This window comes from Microplitis mediator, chromosome 4 (assembly GCF_029852145.1).
Source record: "Microplitis mediator isolate UGA2020A chromosome 4, iyMicMedi2.1, whole genome shotgun sequence".
In the NCBI taxonomy this organism is placed as follows: Eukaryota; Metazoa; Arthropoda; class Insecta; order Hymenoptera; family Braconidae; genus Microplitis; species Microplitis mediator.
The window spans coordinates 5,553,452-5,572,456 of record NC_079972.1 but is presented as its reverse complement, the minus strand read 5'-3'; the positions used below and the strand labels follow the sequence as shown (position 1 = coordinate 5,572,456).

The 19,005-nt window shown below is 27.2% G+C and overlaps 1 protein-coding gene across 1 annotated transcript in view; it reads right to left on the bottom strand.

Moving 5' to 3' along the window:
* LOC130666329 (galactosylgalactosylxylosylprotein 3-beta-glucuronosyltransferase P-like) overlaps positions 1 to 17,528 on the bottom strand; it is a 40,322-nt gene extending 22,794 nt beyond the window's left edge. The window contains exon 1 of the mRNA XM_057467199.1: positions 17,318 to 17,528. The gene's annotated coding sequence lies outside the window, so the exon portion shown is untranslated. The remainder of the gene's footprint in view (positions 1 to 17,317) is intronic.
* Positions 17,529 to 19,005: the final 1,477 nt, after the last annotated feature.

Genomic DNA, 19,005 nt, shown 5'->3' with positions numbered 1-19,005 from the left:
TTATTTGTATATGTTGTTTCAAATTTATCTCATGTTAAAAGGCTTTTATCTCATACAAAAAACATTTTTTCTACCTTACAAATAAATCTTTGGTATATATATCTATTGTAAATGCTACTTTATATTTATATAGACGAGATAGGTAATTTCATTTTTGTGAAATCCAATTTTCGAGAGACGTAATTGAAGTTAACATAAAGCTCTTTTCGTTGCCTGTCTAATGTTGTTAATTAAAATACTTTCTTTGGCTTTAGGAAGCCCTTGTGATTTTTATGTTGTTTTTAAGTATTTATTTATAATTAATTTATAAAATAATAATATTTAAATTCAAAGAAACAATTTTTCTCAGAAATTCAATTCAAATGAAATAAAAGATATTTATAATAATAAATTATTCCTTTGGAATTTATTTTATATGGATTTCGTTTAAATAAATGTAATTTTTTAACTTCCCGCTATGGAAATTGCAAATTTTCAAAAAAAGGAGGTTATTGGTCTTGGTCCGACTTTCAAAAATCGAGTTTTCATCGGATGTCGACGTTTTGAGGTCCTAGGAAGCTATTCTGGCTATTTCCGGATGGACGTCCGCGTGTGTGTGTGTGTAAACTTTCTTTGTTCGAGGATATCTTTGGAACGAATCACCCGATTTGAACGTTCTTGGCGGCAATCGAAAGGGCTCACCAAGACTTAAAATTGATCAGATTTTGGAGTCGATCGGTCTTGTAGTTTACAAGTTATACAAAAAATAAAAATTACAAAATTTTTTTTTTTATGTTTTTTGCGTATAACTCAAAAACAACTTGCCCGATTCGCCTCAAGATGTAATCAGTTTGAATTCGTGGTGAGCTTTTTCGATTGCCGCCAAAAACGCTTGAATCGGTTCATTCATTCCAAAGATGTCGTCGGACAAAAATTATTCCTTTTCAGTGAAATGTGTGTTTTGTCGGTTTAACAGTTTTTTGAGTTCGAACATCTTACAAATTTACAAGTAATAATGTTTTTGAGCTCGCTGAGCTCGAAAACAGCTGGAAGTTTTGGGGCTGGTCCACAGGGTCAGGCGGTTTTCAGATTTTTTTTTTTATTTTGACATTAAAGAAAGTAACTACTGAGTTTTTTTTATGAAACAATAATTTTTTAAAATTTTAGTCATGAACAAAAAAATATAATATACTGAAAATCATTATTATAATTATTGTTATTATTATTAATAATAACTAAACGAAGTAAGTTTCTTTAAATAAATTTATATGCAAAGTATCAAGCTTTGCAGAGCACAAAAATAGAGAATAGTATAAATTATTATTCTCTGTTGAATTGTTACTTCGTGAATATGTATATAAAGAAAGATATAACTCATAAAATATCGAAAGACTATACAGGAAAGAATAAACCACTTGTTCTCGACACTTCTCGTTTATTCTCACAGTTCTTTATAGACAAAAAAAAAAAAAAAAGAAAATGAGAGAGAGGGAAAAAAATCTCATACCTAAATTCATTGTATAAAATCTATACTGTAGATGAACGATTGGGAGAGATAGAGTGTAAGGGAAGAACGATCGAAAGGTCGATGATGAAAGCTTTGTCAACGGATGAGAAATGAAAAGCAATCACTCAACTACATCTTACCCTCTATATATAATAATATTCCTCGATAAAAATTCTATACCTTTTTTCTTGTCATATTTACATCGAAATCAAGTAATAACATGGCAATAAAATGCTATTTTATTTGGAACCTCCTAATTCAATATTTTATTATTATGTAGGATCAGACCTATCGAAAAAATCAAAAAGAATTTTTTTTCACTTATTTGTTCACGAGATGAAAGTTAAGCAAAAATTACTTTATGGCTGACCAAACCAAAAATTATCAAAAAATTAACTGATTCCTCTTTATTCTTCTTGAATATAAAAATTACTCGTACAATAGTTGTAGGTAATTTTATTTCAATACTGGAATGTATTGTAATAATTAATAAATAAATCATTTAAACTCCAATAATCATTTCTAGTTTTAATAAAATTTAAAAGTGGAAGTAATCTTTTTTGTTTTAAATGACATTATTTTTAATGTCTACTGTGATTTTTTTTAACTTTTAAGCCTTATTTTTTTTTTTTTTCGTATTGATGTCACTCGAAATATAGATATCCAAAAGCTCAGTATTATTTTGAGTTTTTGACGGTTATTTAACCTCGTAGCACCACCACAAGGACGCTGTTGGTTGAATTGCTTTGAAGAGCCATAGACTATTTCACATGGGAAATACCACCGACAGGAAGATCGCCAAAATTGAACCAAACAAGTGGTACTTTCGGCATTCTCGCGAGCTACTCAACTGAATGCAGTGGAATGCAACTCACCAAAATATAAATATATATACTAGTGAGAGTACTGCAATGCAATGCACTTCTTTTTAGTCAATGTTTCATTGTTCTCAGTGCAACAGAGCAACATTTCTTCCTTCCGGTCTGAAACCTTTGTTATGCACATTTACTTCTTACTTACAAAATTACCTCGATCTCGATAATAAATTATATTTAAAAGTACTTTATTTTACTTCAATTATTCAACCTATTCGTTTTTTTCTTATCTGTTACAAACAATTAAAATTAATTGATTGCTCAATAAATTTTTTTAACAACAAACTAAAAAAGAAAAAAAATATAAAACAATAATTCGCAAGTTTTTATCCTGGAGTTTAACTGAGAGAAATTTATAACTTGGAAAATTTCTTGCACAAAACATTAATTCATTCTTATTATTTTTATTATGTGCTCGGTATTTAATACTGCTAGTATTATTATTTGTAAATAGTATCTACTAATTAAAAATAATGGATTCATAAAACCGTCTAGTAAATACAAACATTAAATAATATAATTTATTATTTTTTTAAATAAAATTTTTCTTGTTTTGCATAAAAATAAAAATTATTTAAATGCGTTGAAATTTAAATTATGATGATCATCAACAGTTTGAGGCAACACTAAAATTATCCTTACGAAAAAGGTTCTTAACATAAATGCTTTAATTATACTGTTTGAAATATTTATAATAATAGTTTGCATTCCCAACATTCAATAAATATGAATAATAATTATTTCTATTCTACATATTGTAAGAAATTTGCAGAGTAAACGCGAACTTAATCCGGAGTGAATGTGAATCGGATGACTTTATTAATTTACTCCCCTCTAGATGAAATCCACTCTTAAAAGGAGATTATTTTATTATTAAAACTCGGAACCGGAGTAAATGTACATTTGAATAAAAAATAGATCACTCCGAAATCACTCCGCTGAAAAACCAAACTCCTTATTTACCTCGAATGACGGAGTAAATTTGGATTCAAACAAAATCCGTAATCGCTCCGAATTTACTCCTAATTTTTTACAGTGTAACTAATATTGTCAGCCAATATTATAAGTATTGATTGATTAACATTATGTTCATTGTTAATATTGATTTTTTGTTTAGTTTTGATAATAATTATCATCAGCAATTATCGTCAATAGCATCATGTTGAATAATTTAATAGTATGTTGCGTAGCAAGGGATGAAACAAGACGATTTCAGGCGAGGGTGAAGTTGAGTGCGCAAGCAGAAGGCGAGGGCTTAAATTACTCGAAGTCTGAAATTGTGTTTTATCCCGGGCCACGAACTATATTTTTCATACTACCTGCATTGGTACTCAGAATTTTAATGTCTCGAGCAAGTCGAAAAAATAATGCTGTATTATAACTATGCAAATTTAAGTAATTGAACAGAGAAAACAATGACTCCTTATTAATTTAACAATTTTGAACTTTCCGTTATGAAAATTAAAAATTTTTTAAAAAAAGGGAAGTTATTGGTTTCGGTCTGATTTTCAAAAATCGAGTCTTTATCAGATCTCGACGTTTTGAGGTTCTAGGAAGCTATTCTGACTATTTTCAGATGAACGTCCGGTCGTGTGTGTGTGTGTGTGAGCTTTTTTCATTCGACGATATCTTCAGAATTGTGGAAGTTTTGGGGTTGGCCCACAGGGTTAACCGTTTTTCGGATTTTATTTATTGGAACTAATATTATTATTTGAATTCCCAAACATATATGTTAGTATGGTTTGTTATTAGAATGACATAAACAATTAAAGGTTTGCAATAAACAAATGCGATTCTGACAGGGATTAACTAAAGTCCAAAACTAATTTAGAGAGCAGAAACTAATGAGTTTCTTCCCCAGGGAAAAAACTGATCAGTTTCTGCCAGTTCAATTGCATGGGTCTGAAATTAGATTATTTCGACTGGCAAAACAGGCATTGAAACTGTAAGTTTCAATGCTGGTGATATCAAAAAATTATCATACTCAATAGTACACATTAAAGATTTCTGGTGTTAAACATTATCATTAAATTTTAAACACGTATACATTGGAATAAAAATATATGTCAATAGGGTAAAAAGTAATCAAGGATTTCATCTAGTTGTTTTAGGTAGGAAAAGAAAAAAAAACGAGAGAAAACATGAATTTGAAATTTTTTGTCAACACTCAATAAAAAAACAATTTTTTGCTTCGCAATATTGCAAACTTTTTATAGCACATCACCGTTCAAACGTATTTACAACTTTGATGTCCATATAAAAAAGTCCACTTTCCGATATTAGTTTTAAAGTTATTTGCATTTTTACGTATAAAAAAAATTCGGTTATAAATGTAAAATTGAGGCTTTTAAAAAAAACACTTCCCTTTATCTGTAGCAAAAATGTTTTTTTTTTTTCTCTAGTTTAATACTGTTTTATTTACATTACCTCTTTTATCGAAATTTTTCAATATCAAACAACGGTTTTAATTAAACCGCTGAAGGTTTATTGATAAATATAAAATTAGGTCGGAAAATTATTCAAAGAAATAAATAATTTATAAAGAGAGCTGTAGTACTTAATGTCGTCAGAAATAATAGTAGAAAAAATTAATGCACAATTTAAAAACTTTTCCTGACATGAGACATAAACGAATTGGTGTAATTTGCGAGAGCCGTATCAGCTAGATACGTACGGTCATAAAAAACGGTTGTAGCCGTTGATCCAGGAATGCACTATACGTTGCATGAGAGTAACAAAAAGGGGATATAAAAGTACACGATAAACATTTGTGCACGTAAACCCAAAACTACCGCACTATACAAAATATTACAGTAAAAAAGAAAAAGGTGTTAAAGTGGATACTTTTAACATTACTGCAGTAAATTAACTTATACTTCAGATATGTGCTAACAGAATATTTATTATTCATGACTGGCAATTTTTCCAACCAAACTTAATTTAAATATATTTTAAATTGATAAATTATTATTCTTAAAAAAAAATTATCTTAATATTTTTACTGTATCCGTAGTATAACACATTTAAGATTACTTAGACGCTTTTATTGCATTTTGATTAAATTTAATATTCAATCGACTCATAAATACGTCATTAAAATAAGAACGTTTTTTTTTTTTTTTTACTAAAAGTAACATGTTGGGTTTAAATTTAAGCTTATAATCAAGAGATTCTCATAGTAGTTTTCTTATAATTTATTTTTAATGATTTAATTGATTAAAAAACTCAATTAAATTTAAAATACTGTCCTCAATCTTTAAAACTAGGCTATAAAAATTTAAAATTACATTGTTTACATTAATAACAAAATTTATTTAGGATTGGACATTTCAGTTTACATTAAAAGGATTATTAATGTGTCAACCAACAACATAATTTGAATATTAAAAAATTAAAAATTTTACTTAAGTGAATAGAACAAAAAATTAATCTACTTTATGGCAAATATTAATAATAAAAAACTAAGATGAGTACTCAAAATTTTAAGGAAATTAAATTAGTACACGCTCGGGTCAAAAATTAAATTTAATTCGAAAGATCTCGAGTTTTTCGACTGAAATTAAATTTTCGTCAACTTTTAGAGCTTTTTTCATCTTAGTTTGAATTTATTTGTCTTCAATCCCAGCATGACAGTCATTCGACTTACTTTAGACTTGCTCAACCAAGTCAAAAGCAAGCAGTATTTTTTAGTATAAAATGTGTTTTTCACGGTTCACCTAAGCCCATAATTTCTGGAAGAAGTTATCATAACTATGGGAACAATTCTTATAATTATGGTGATAGTTTCTGGTTCGTATGGTAATTGAATTATGGTAATGATTACTATATTCATGGGAATAGTTCCCATAATTACATAAAGTAATGAATCCTATATCCACATTGGAACGGTTCCTAAGTGTATATGGTAATAAATCTTATACATCATAGTAATCGTTCTCATAATCTACGTAAAATATTATAGTAATTATAACCATAATTTTATGGTAACCATTACAGTAATATTATGCTAACTTCAGCCATAGATTATGGGAATCATTAACAAAATATATGGTAACGTTTACCATGGTAACGGTTACCATAGCAGTATGGGAACGATTACCATAATGACATAGGAATTATTACCATAACTTTATAGGAACTATTCTGATATCGTACAGGAACGAAATTCATATAGATAGAAATGAAACCCATATTGTAATTATTACCATAAATTTCTCTCTTTACTTGAAACAGGAAGTTGAGTCATCAAAAAATTATTATGCTGCACTATAATTATTATTGTGAACCTCTAAAAATTTTTTATTTTCTACTATAATTCCTAATTTAGACAAATAATATTCATTATAATTTATCAATAAGTTTTAAGTGTATAATATTTTTTGTAGTGTAGCATAATAATTTTTTGGCAACTCAACTTCCTGTTTCAAGTTTGGTCGACATCAGCGTAATAAAAATTCGTACATTTTTTATCTCCACACGGAAAAAAATTTTTTGTAACCGCAAGATAAGATAACTTACAGTAACAAATTTCTGCCTTAATATACGGATAACGAAGCATTCGTTATGACTACAACGTTTTTGTAACGCTAGCAAATCGTTTGTGGCGCCTAGCAATGGTTTGTAACTGCAGCAAAACTGTTGTGTTGCAGTAAAAAAAGTGATTTGTTAAAATAACAAAATGAATTTGTAGTACTGACAAAATTTTTGTCCCCACAAGCTAAGATTACTTAGAGTAACAAATGCTTGCTTTGAAATACGATGATATTGATATCATTTGTACTCATAACAAATAAGCTTCTTAATTACGACACAATTTCATTTGTTATTATAACAAATTTATTTGTTACCGTAAGCTAATCATATTGATCAGTATAACAAAATTTTTCGTTATCCCGTCTTTTGTTATGAGAACGAAACTCTTTTTTTCCGTGCATTTTTCTCCGTGTACATTAAAAATGATTATATATACATATATACAATGTTTAAACGTAATATAAAACCAGATTATACATAATATCAAATGGACAACATAAATATGTAACTGTATAACGTCAATAACGGGAACATAAATTTAAAAAATAATTTCAACAATTAACTATAAATATTTATTTCATAGTTTGTTAGTAGTTAGTTCGTCTTTTATCAATATTTGTTTTAATAATGCATCAGTAATGGCCATTAATCTATTTATATTATCATTATCATCATTTATCATGTTCTCAAACAAAACCCTTTGATTATTAATACATCAGCATTAGCACACATACGTTATTACCACAATTAATATTTTTTTTTTTTATGAAAAACAAGTGACTGTAGATAAGAATAAATTGACACGGTTATCATGTGAGTGCTTTTAATATTTACTATCTTAAATCTAGCCTGCATAGTGGCCGTAAAATGTATCTAGTTTCGTGACTATTATCTGCACTAACAGCAGCATAGAAACGAGGAAAAAAAATGCTACTAGCTACTAGCTACATTGTTACTACAGAAAATGCATTAACCATATATATATATAGTTATAGTCAGATTCCTTGGTTTTATAATTCACGTCACGTTTTAGCAAATCCTAACGAAACATTGAAAACACGATGTGCATTCGCCAACGATTGGTTCTGTATTGTAGGTGTAATATTGTATATGTATACGGCTACACCCATTGTATGTTTTGTTTTGTTTCCTCCCTTATTCAGTGGATAGTTAAGATAACTATAGGTAAATAGATAGCTATAAAAACTCAAGCTAAAGCTACCTACACAAGTCTTGTTAAGATAGGATGTAAGGAGGTGGCATTCGTATAAAATCGATGTGCAAGCAAAAGAGCTCGTTGCTGTATACGCTTCTTCTATATATTTATGTATATATATAACGCAAACGCGCAATATCCACCGAAACCGCAAGGAGTAAAAACGACACGTGGCCGAAAGCTCCCGAGATATAACGACATTTTTATTGAATTAAAATGTCGAACTGTATAAACGTCAACCAGCAAATCTTTATATTATAAAATATGAAAATATAAATATTTCAAAATTATCAATTTTTTTTTTTTCAATTATATTTAAAAAAAAGAATGCATTGAAGAATATATATATATAATATATAACACTTGAGTGAACATAGAAAAAATAATTTAATTATAAATTCTTTTGATATATTTCATATTTGTCAAAATGAAATATTTTATTTATAATTGGAATTTTTTCAATAAATATTTTCGTCTGCGTGTTCGAATAGTCAACTCTTTGTCAATTTATTTTATATTTTTTTTTTTTTTTTAAATAAACGGTTTTAAAAAAATTTCTTGACAAAACTATGTATATAGTTCTTGAAAATTTTTATATATTGAAATTTATATTTTGCAGAAAAAGTCGTATACATATAACAATGTCTATTGAAAGTATAGACTTCAGTTTATTTTGTTTTTTTTATAATAGTTTTTTTTCTGTATCAGCTATTTTTCTCAATTCATTTCATTTATATCTTCGCAAATACGTGTTGTATTGAAAAGGATGTAGGTGGTATGTTCTCAATATAGAATGGATTGACGTAATTCTTTACTCAATTTATTCGTTTGTATATATATATAGATTTATTTCATATTTCAAAGTACCTACTTCCTTTATAACATTTATGAGTTTATTTCTTTTTTATTTGAAAGTAAAAATGAAGTCATCGAAATATTTGCAAGATTGCAGTGATAATGTTCTATATATATAAGTAAAAGAAATAAGTCAAAGACTTATACAAAGTAATCCAATAAGCTGAGAGTAATCGTTACTTTCCTTAAGTGCATAAAAAACGTCCAAGTATTAAATTCAGATACTATATAATAATAGACTTGAATTTGAAAGCACAATTTTTCTATCTCTTAACTCCAACATTTTTATTTTCATTTCTCTTATCTCCTTTGACATTTCGTTACTCCCTTTTATTACATTCTCATCATCCAATGTCTATTTCACCTGATGTGAAATAGAATTCTCTTTGTCTATATATATGTCTGTCTGTAGATTAAAAAATAAAATTTAAAAAAAGTGACAATTTTAACTCTCACTATTTTTATTTAATGAATTTTGTCGACAAGGGAATATTTTTCACATGTATGCTTCGACGCCTCCCGAAATGTCTGCGTATTCATTTACATTCTCTACTTGTACAATATACCTGTATACATATATGTATATGCATGCATATGTATATTTATATATGCATATGTGCATTTACAGGCAGAAGAAGTAGAAGTAAATACACGAGTATTATCTGATGAATTTTTTTTTTTTTTTTATATTTTTACCCATCTCATATTTTTTGTATTATATTTAATTTTTTTTTTCTTAATTACGAAAAAAAAAAAAAATAGTATGCTTAGTATGGTTGCCGGATAACCGTGTCTTTATTACTGGCGGATATGGGATGTGCAAGAGGTAGATTATTAAGAGAAACATCCACAAGTTCAAATGTTACCGAAGGAATTTCCCAGGCTCAACAGTATATATGATAAGAGAGCTTGAAAATTGTTTTGAATGACCTTAGAGTGTATAAACTATTGCAGTGAGGTCGTTGAAAGTATGGCGAAAATCCTCAGTGATTAATGCACCAAGAATTTCATCTTGTGGTTTAATTAAAATATTTTACTTGCATCTGAATTAAGAGGATCTTTTATTTTTATTGATAAATATCAGCTATAAATAATAAATAATTATTTTACATTTTATTTGTTTGTAAATTTATATTTTAGTTATTATATATGACATTAAACTAGTAATTAGAATAGACATATTCCAATATTTAATCTATTTATTGATAATAATTTTGAGTATAAAGTTTTAAATTATAATAAATGACAACAGCTCTTACCTGTAAATGTCAATTTAAAATATTCATATTAAAATAAACTTGTCATTTAGATACCTGGAAAATATCTTCTGACATTAAGTGAAATTATTCCACTTAACAGAAATTACAATATATATTTATAGAAATACATGAATAATATTTTGTCTTTCGTTTGAATTTTCGAGCAAACTACATTATAAATAAGTTTTATAATTCACTAATCAATTACCACTTGAATACCAATTTCGTGACACTATTTTTAAAAAATCAATAATGTCTAGCTGGATTTTAAAATAAAACATTAAATTTTTTAACTAACTTTTCATTTAAAAAAACTATTAAACGACTAATGGCCGATTTCTTCACTCGTAGTTATCCTACGATTAAAGTTATCCGTTAGTTAATTTGAGTTAACGGGAGATTTTTTTTTATTCACACTAGTTTAAGAACTAACCCTTGATTATTTTTGTCCTAAGGATAAATATTTGAGTGAATAAATATTCGATACTTTCATCGCAGATTCAATAAAAAATACTATTGGAATATTTTGCATTCTCTTCTGATAGCATTAACAAATAGTTGCCGAAGTGAGGCGAAAAAAAATTTTCGATCGTAAAGCACTCTCTGATGCTTCGCATCATGAGTCGTGCAAATAAGTAACTACTCTCTAAACATGAATTAGTGAAAATAAGTGAATATTCACTGATTCCAAGTGCAAACCGAACCACTAATTTCAAAAAGTAGTTCGGTTGGCACTCAAAATTAGTGAATATTCACTTATTTCATTCATTCATGTTTAGAGAGTAACGACTTTCATTAGTACGGAGTTGAATGTAGTAGATATTCTTTAGATACATACGCAAAATTTTGGTCTATTGGACCCATATAGTAGGTGACCCATCGTTGAAAACAAGCGATGAAATTTTAAACCCAGAATAAGTTTATCTGCCGAACAACAAACTCTAGTTTATCGTTCTCATTAAGAAATCGGCAAGAAGCCGTATTAATATATATTTAAATTACCAATATACATGATAAACTGATACTTTTAAAATTATTTGCCAGTAAGCCTGCCAAATAAAAGTAAAAAAAAAAAAGTAAATAAATAAATATAAAGTTATTTCATACAAGTGCAATTCAACGTTCAATCTTGGTACTTGTACTATATACGAACTCAATACCCCATCCGCGTCTACCATTTCGAAACTTTGCTTGTTAACTATCCTGGTCTCTACCCTGGTTTATCCTCTACCCTCTAGCCTTGTATCACTGTCCAAGTTTCTTCGAATTAGAGTAGAAAAGTATAAAACTATAAAAAAATAAAAAAATATCTAAAGACCGAGAGTGAGCAAAGAGCCAATTTATATCACTTATTTTTTTTTTTTCCTTTATTTTCTTTTGAAACTTTTTATTTTATAATTTTCTCACGAAAGCTAAATTACACAAAGCTATAAATAAACTTGACTTATTGTTTATTAATTATTCTCTTTGCAGAGAGAAAATTATACTAAGTAAATATATATTTATATATATAAATTTGTGAGAATTATATTTATGATTTATGTATATTACAACTTGGTCGTCCATTACTCCTCGTATTGTATAAACTGCTTACTTCTTAGTACAGAGAGAATACTTGGGAGCTTTCGTCTATTAATATATACAATAAGTACATGAGTGTGCATGAGACATACCAAACTTATCTTTCTTATTGTATTTTCTTTTTTTATCTTTCTCTTTCTCTTCCGTTCTCTTTCCTAGTCTTATATTATTTTGAGCAAAGTCTACAAGTTCTGGCTTTGTCATTAATCGTAACACTGGTGTTCTACTTCGTCAATTATACTTTTGTTGACTGAGAAATGTCACACATTGCATAAAATAATTAGTTTTAATAATGAAAGTCTGATTGTTTAGAACTTTAAATACAATGAAAAATTTCTTGCAACTGACAGTAGAAATCATAAACTTTGCAATTTTTATTTTTTATTTTAAATAAATTAAAGTGAGTATATAAAAATATAAGATGTGTATGAATGGAAATTTAATGGAATTTGAATTTTTTTTTAAATACCGTCGAATAAATTCAATTGGAATATTTTTTTATTGAATAAATTAATTAGAGTATCGTATCGAGTTCATGTGTTGTCATGAAAAATAAATTTATATAAATAATATTTGTGTATGTATAAATGCATTTATATGCAGCAAATATATCTTTAATAATTCTCCGAGAATGTGGATACGTGCGGCTCGAGCGCAGCTATCCATATTGAACCTTTATCCTTTGGGAAATATCGAATGGAATGTGAGCACAACGCAAATATTGCCACGTCTATCGGATCATTATAAATATTTTGTATTTTTTTTTCTTTCAGTTTAAATACTGAAAAAAATAATTAGATTATTTTTCATCATAGAAAATAATTAAAAATAATATAATATATTTTTTTAAGGATTCAGAATAAATTATCTAGTTTTCTGTACTTTTTCAAAAATTGCTCTAGGTGTAAAGATGTAAAGTAAAAATCATTCAAACTTTATTTTATGACAATGCCGCTCATTTTATGACAATAAATTATTATTTTTGATATCTACACGGAAAAAAGAGAAGTTGAAAAATTACAGTTTCGTATAGTAGTAAAGCGCTCCAAGTCTGAAACTGTAAAAATTACATTTTTTATCCAGAAATAACAAATATTAGAGTTTCAAACTCGATGTTGTCGATTTAAACTGTAAAATTTGCTGCTTAAAATTGTATTAATTTTATTACTATAACAAATTTTCTAAAATTACAGTTTAAGCTTTAATGATTAAAGATTTTTGCCCGAAAGGCCTATTTTTACTGTAGAAACTGTAATTTTTCAACTGCTCTTTTTACCGTGTATATTATTAAGAGAGATAGAATTAGTTAATGTTATTAAATTTGGTACACTGATAGAAGGATTTCTTAGCATTTCAAAAGATTTTTAATAGTTAAGAAATCATTTCTTAAATAGTAAAAAATATTTGTTAAATACAAAGAAATGATTTTTTAAATACTAAGATCTTTTTAAATGTTAAGAAATCCTTCTGTCAGTATATTGTTGAAAAAGTCTTGAGTTGAATTTGTACCTTTTCATGGTTTCAACTCTTTTTTATTGCCAAGTATTGAGATAAATAAGTTATTTAGTAAAATTAAAGAAATCATTTGCAATACATTTAAATTAGACGCGAAAAAAAATACGATCGTATTTATTTTCTTCAAAAAAATTAATATTTTAATTATACTATCACTGAATTTAGCTAAATTTCACTGAATATATATCTAATATCTATATTATTAATAGAGAATAAGAAAAATTTAGTCTATGCCATTTCTATATGATAATAATAATTAATGGTTTTGTAAAATTACTGACATAAAAATTTTTAAATAATCTAAGATTAGATACTGAATTTTTTTTTGCATAAATGAAAGATAACAGTCTTTTGGTAAACCCAATAAATTCAATCAGTTTTTGTGTATTTTTTATCAAAGTTGATATATTTTAGAAAAAAAATATATTGACGATTAACAAGAAAACTTTGACCGTGTGGATTTTTTTTTTTAAATCCCATAACTAATACAATAATTGAAATCAATTAGTTTGCAAATTAATGAAAATATCTGAAAGTTAGTTTTTCAGATTTTTATAAACGAGTAAATCATATTTGATAAATTTGGTAGTGACACTTGAGCAGTCACATAGTGACAAGTTGATCGCTATTATAATTATTATTATTAATTATAAAATGTAGTTTTATGGCCTTAATTTTAAATAATCCATCTGACTAGTAAAAAATAAATCATCTTTTTAAAATTAACTTTGTGAATAAAATATATAGATGGGCTAGATACTATAGTAGGGAGCTGTCAATTTAGTATCTTACCCTAAATATTTATTTTCTTTAAAAATTCATGTAGACCTGGGTAAAAATAAATAATATTTTATTCATGTAATATTTATTTGTAATTTAAAATTCATTGAATAGTAATATCTTCTCTTGATGGATGGGTTTTCGGTTAAATATTTTTAGAAAATAATGATTAATCAAAGAACGTTATTTAAGTTGTTCGTAAATATGGGATGTAGAGAAGTTTATATATTTATTTGGTGGACGATGTGTGACTATTTATATACGGGCAATCGTGTACGTCACAATCAAATATTTACGTACCCAACAAAATATGTTGATGAATTAAACCGAACTATTATTTCAAATCACATATGTACAACATGGTAAATTAAATCAACGTTCGATAGAAACAATTATTTTAGTAAATTTTCAACACAAAATCTTTGGAAGCACTGGGGTCCAGTCAGAAAGAGGACTTTACGGAAAACATTTTTTTTATCTTGAATATACTTATCCTCTTAATTTTTTATTACATTTATGAAAAATTAAGATAAATATTTAAGTTCGTTTGAAAATTTTGACTTTTAAGCTTTTTGTTTATATATTAATATATATATATTTTTTTGTCATATTTCTGATCTAGCATAATAAACATGATGACTTACTTACAATAACATATAAGAAATACAATTTGGGGATGAAAGCGTCAAAAAAAAATTTTTGTTCAAATATTTATCGGATTCTTAAATTACTTGAAAATAATTATGAAAGAAATTATAAATTTTTTTAAAGAAAAAAAAAAAAAAAAGAAAAAAAATTCTGCTTTATAAATTGTAAATGAAAAACTTATTTTTAAAATGAGAAAAAATTTTTCTACTTTACTTCTTTGATAAAAAAAAAAAATAATAAAAATCGTCTTGATAAATTTCGATATTAAAAAATATTTAATGAAAAAAAATTTTAGACTAAAAAAAAATTGATATTAATACTCTAAACTTTTTTTAAAAAAGTTTTGTAATGCACATGAAAATAAGTAGAGCACAAGTTTTTTTTTTTTTTTTTTTTCTTTTAAGTAAGTAAAATTAAAAACTAAATAATAATAAAAAAAAGTATGTCAAATAGCGATTAATTTTTTTTTAAAAACGTAATTGAAGAACTTTATTAAAAATAATTAACAAAACTATAAATTTGTAAATAATCAAATATTAAAATTTTCACGATTCACGATAATTATTTTTTAATTAATTTCCAGCCCTCGATTCACCAATAAACCCTGTCATACTCAACGTAATTAACTGATTTATATTCAGTAATTACACGTCGAATTTGTCAAAAATTAATTGTAATACTGATTAAAAAAAAGAAAATTACCTTTTGCAACTTGACAAAAATTGAAGTATTAATTAAAATTTTAATGACTTATTTATTTTAATGTCATAAAAAAATGTATATTCATCGAATGTATATAATGTATAGAAGAAATATTGAGAGACTCTTGATAGTTGTAAAGATACAAAGTATGAAATGTTATTGAACGCAAGGGAACGAACTAAAGAGTCACGAGAGGGTTGCCACTGAAAAGTGCGAGTGTCTTTGAAAGTCATCTGCTAGAGTAAGTCTTGAGACGAAAGAGTTGATGTGAAAGTAAAAAATTAAAAGTAAAGTATGTAGACAGTAAGAAGACGTATGTCTTTATTATTTTTATAGTCATTATTATTCTACGACAGAGTAGCAAAATTCGTGATAAGATAGAATGCGTTTTAGTGCGTCACGTCATCCGTAAGCTGATCAACGTAAGCCGATATAAGGGGATTTAATTCACTCGTGGCAGTAGAATATTGAGGATTGACATTAATGGTATTAAATTACAGTCAAATATCAGCTCTTATATTGACTATTAGCTAAATAAATTATTGTATTTTAAATAAATTACATTAGAATTGATTTTATTTTTATTTCATAAATTTATCTCGTACTTTTTTTTTGGCTCGTGGATTTAAAAAATTAATTATGCAAGTGGGTCGAGTGAGTAAACTATCGTATTGTTCTGAGAGATAAAAAAGTAATTAATTAATGTTATATATATATTTTTTTTAAGAGCTTTAGAATAAAATGAATTTATTTGTTGCTAATTTACTTTATTGTAATAAAATTTATTAAAACTTTAAAACTAAGGTTTTATTTTAAAAAAGTTACGTAAAAATGACGTTAAATTTAGTGAAGCGAAAAAACTTGAAATAAAGAAAAAAGTTATGGAATTTTATTCCGATATTTTCTGTTCAGTAAACTGCGAACTTGAAATATTTTATCAATGTGTATTTTAAAAATATTTTTTTAAAAAAAAAACTTGTTCGTATACAAAAGAAGAACAAGGTGATGTTATGAAAACAGTATTATTGATCTTTGAAAAATAAATATAATTTTTAAAAATTGACATTGCGAATTGTTTAAATGAAAGAATAAAAATTTATCTGATGAATAAATTTACGTAAAATTCACTTCAAGCTTATAAATACATTGTTTGGAAATTTTTTATTTATTTTAAGTATCAAGTAATGAAGTCGGTGTATTAAATTATATATACATATACATATTTTATAAATAAATAATATAGATATATAAATTAAATATACGGCTAATTTAGTGCTTAATATATTTGGCAAGTAATTACAGTAGGGAACAACGCTCAGACTACGAAATGACGTTCGAGGTTATCGCACGAAATGAACATTAATCAGTCAGGGAGTCTAGTTCATTCGGGTGAACAACATTGGGCGGTAAATAAGGCATAGAATCATAAGTAAGGAATAGTAATAATAATAATAGCAGTAGCAGGATACTGTAGTAGTAGTAGTAGTAGTAGTAATAGAACGTAAGTACAACTACACTAGGACTAATGTAAGATTTAACGTACAAAGTACGTAACTAGTAACCGGCGTGCAAAGCCAGTTGAATTTGCAAATGTGCACCCTTACCATCACTTCCCGTTCCTTTCAATATCCTAGTCAGGATTCAGGACGTACGGTAGCACAAAGTAAGGGAGTTATATACAGTCAAAATACACGAGTAGATGTAGTAGTTGTGGGAGAAAGAGACCGAGGAGGAGTAGGGATGGACGGGGGTGGTGGGTATAACCGCAAGCTCCTAACACTGCGAGGACTATCGAACGTGCGCCATTGACTATCGGGGGGTGGTTGTGATGTGCCGCTACCGCTGCTGGTACTACTGCAGTACTTACCATAGTAATGAGTGAGAGGTGTCGGCCAATTTCTGGGGATGACACGAGAGAGCGCAACAGCGTGATGTAGATGAGACTGTATAAAAAGCACCTGTATACTGATCTATATATATATATGTATTTATATAGGTATATGTATATTTAAGTACGTAGGATGATAAGGACAAGACAGAAGCGCGTCACACTACGGGCTGCTAGGCCAAAACTGCTGTCATGATACCATGCCAGCCTTTATAACCTTCCTTTCCCGGCTATAGAGTCACTCACTCTGCGCATGATTATATACCCATCCCTTTTTAAATATATATATGTGTATTCACTTTTTTACTTCATTTTGTGTTACTTTCCTTATTTATTTATTATTTTATTTTTAATGGCAAAAGACATTGACGCAACAAGCGCCTATGAACATGTAAATAGACTTAGGAATAATTTTTTTTTATTTCTAAAAAAGACTATTTTCATTTTTTTTATTTTTTATTTTATTAAAATTAGTTTTAGTTTAGTTAAGGGTAAAGGGAGTAAAAAAGTTGAATTTATTGTTAAGCTAGTGTTAAGGTGGTGAGGAATTTTATTTTGAATTTAGGAGGTTCTGTAGAATACGGAGTTATCGGTATTTATTTTGTGATTGAATTTGGTGCGGACTCTGTTGAGTAGAAATAGTGTTTTAAGTAGATTAGGTAACCTGTGGTAGGACAGCAAGTAAAGAGTGGAAAGTAAGTAGAAAGTGACTGTACCGTCAGACAGTAGTTACGGATCATAGATTAAGTTTTGATCAGACGATAAAAAATAGTTATTGCAAAAAATAACTTACCTTTGACGTTTGAAATTTTTAGTATTTAAATTATTCATAGAATAATTAGGAATATTTAAAGATTTTTGAAGATATGCTATTTTTCACACAATCCTTTATTTTATTGACAAACTTGTACATATTTAAATAACAATTTTATAGTAAATTAAAATGTTAAGTAAACTTGACTCATATTTCTTAAATATTTAAGTTAAGTTAGAGAAATAAAATTTAATGTCAGTGATTAAAATAACAGAGTATACTATAGTAACTACACAGGGAAAAAAAACAAACGGATTGATTCTACTGACTTATGGAAACCATTCCTATGTGGGTATAGGAAATGCTCCTACGTTATGAAAAAAAATTATCCTGGTATTAAAATTATCGGTGTTGAAATAACACCAGTAGTGGTGTTACAATTTTTCCCGGTATTAAAAAAGAAGTAATTATATATTTGAAGTATCAAAAGTCTAACTGTATTTCAGCTATAAAAAAAATTTTGTTAATGTTATTGTGCAAAATATGGGAAACAAATTATTATGATTCAAGTCTTTTTGTTACGCGACATTGCATTATTACCGACAATTTGCCTATAATTATGAAAGTATTACCCATAATTCATACGAATGGTTTCTATATATTGTAACGAATGTGAAACTGATCTATATAATATTTGAATAACTAGAAAACAAATGCCTTCTTTTCTTGTTTTTAGATGCGCGACTAGAGTCAGTCAGTCTCATATTGACAACTAAACAGCAAACATTGTATCTCAATAAACTATATATTGCTTTTGCTTTCTTTACCGCTGTTAATTGTGGTGTTGTTCTTTCTAATATTAAGTGTGTTACCATTGTGGTGTATAAGTGATATTAATATAAGATACCAATCG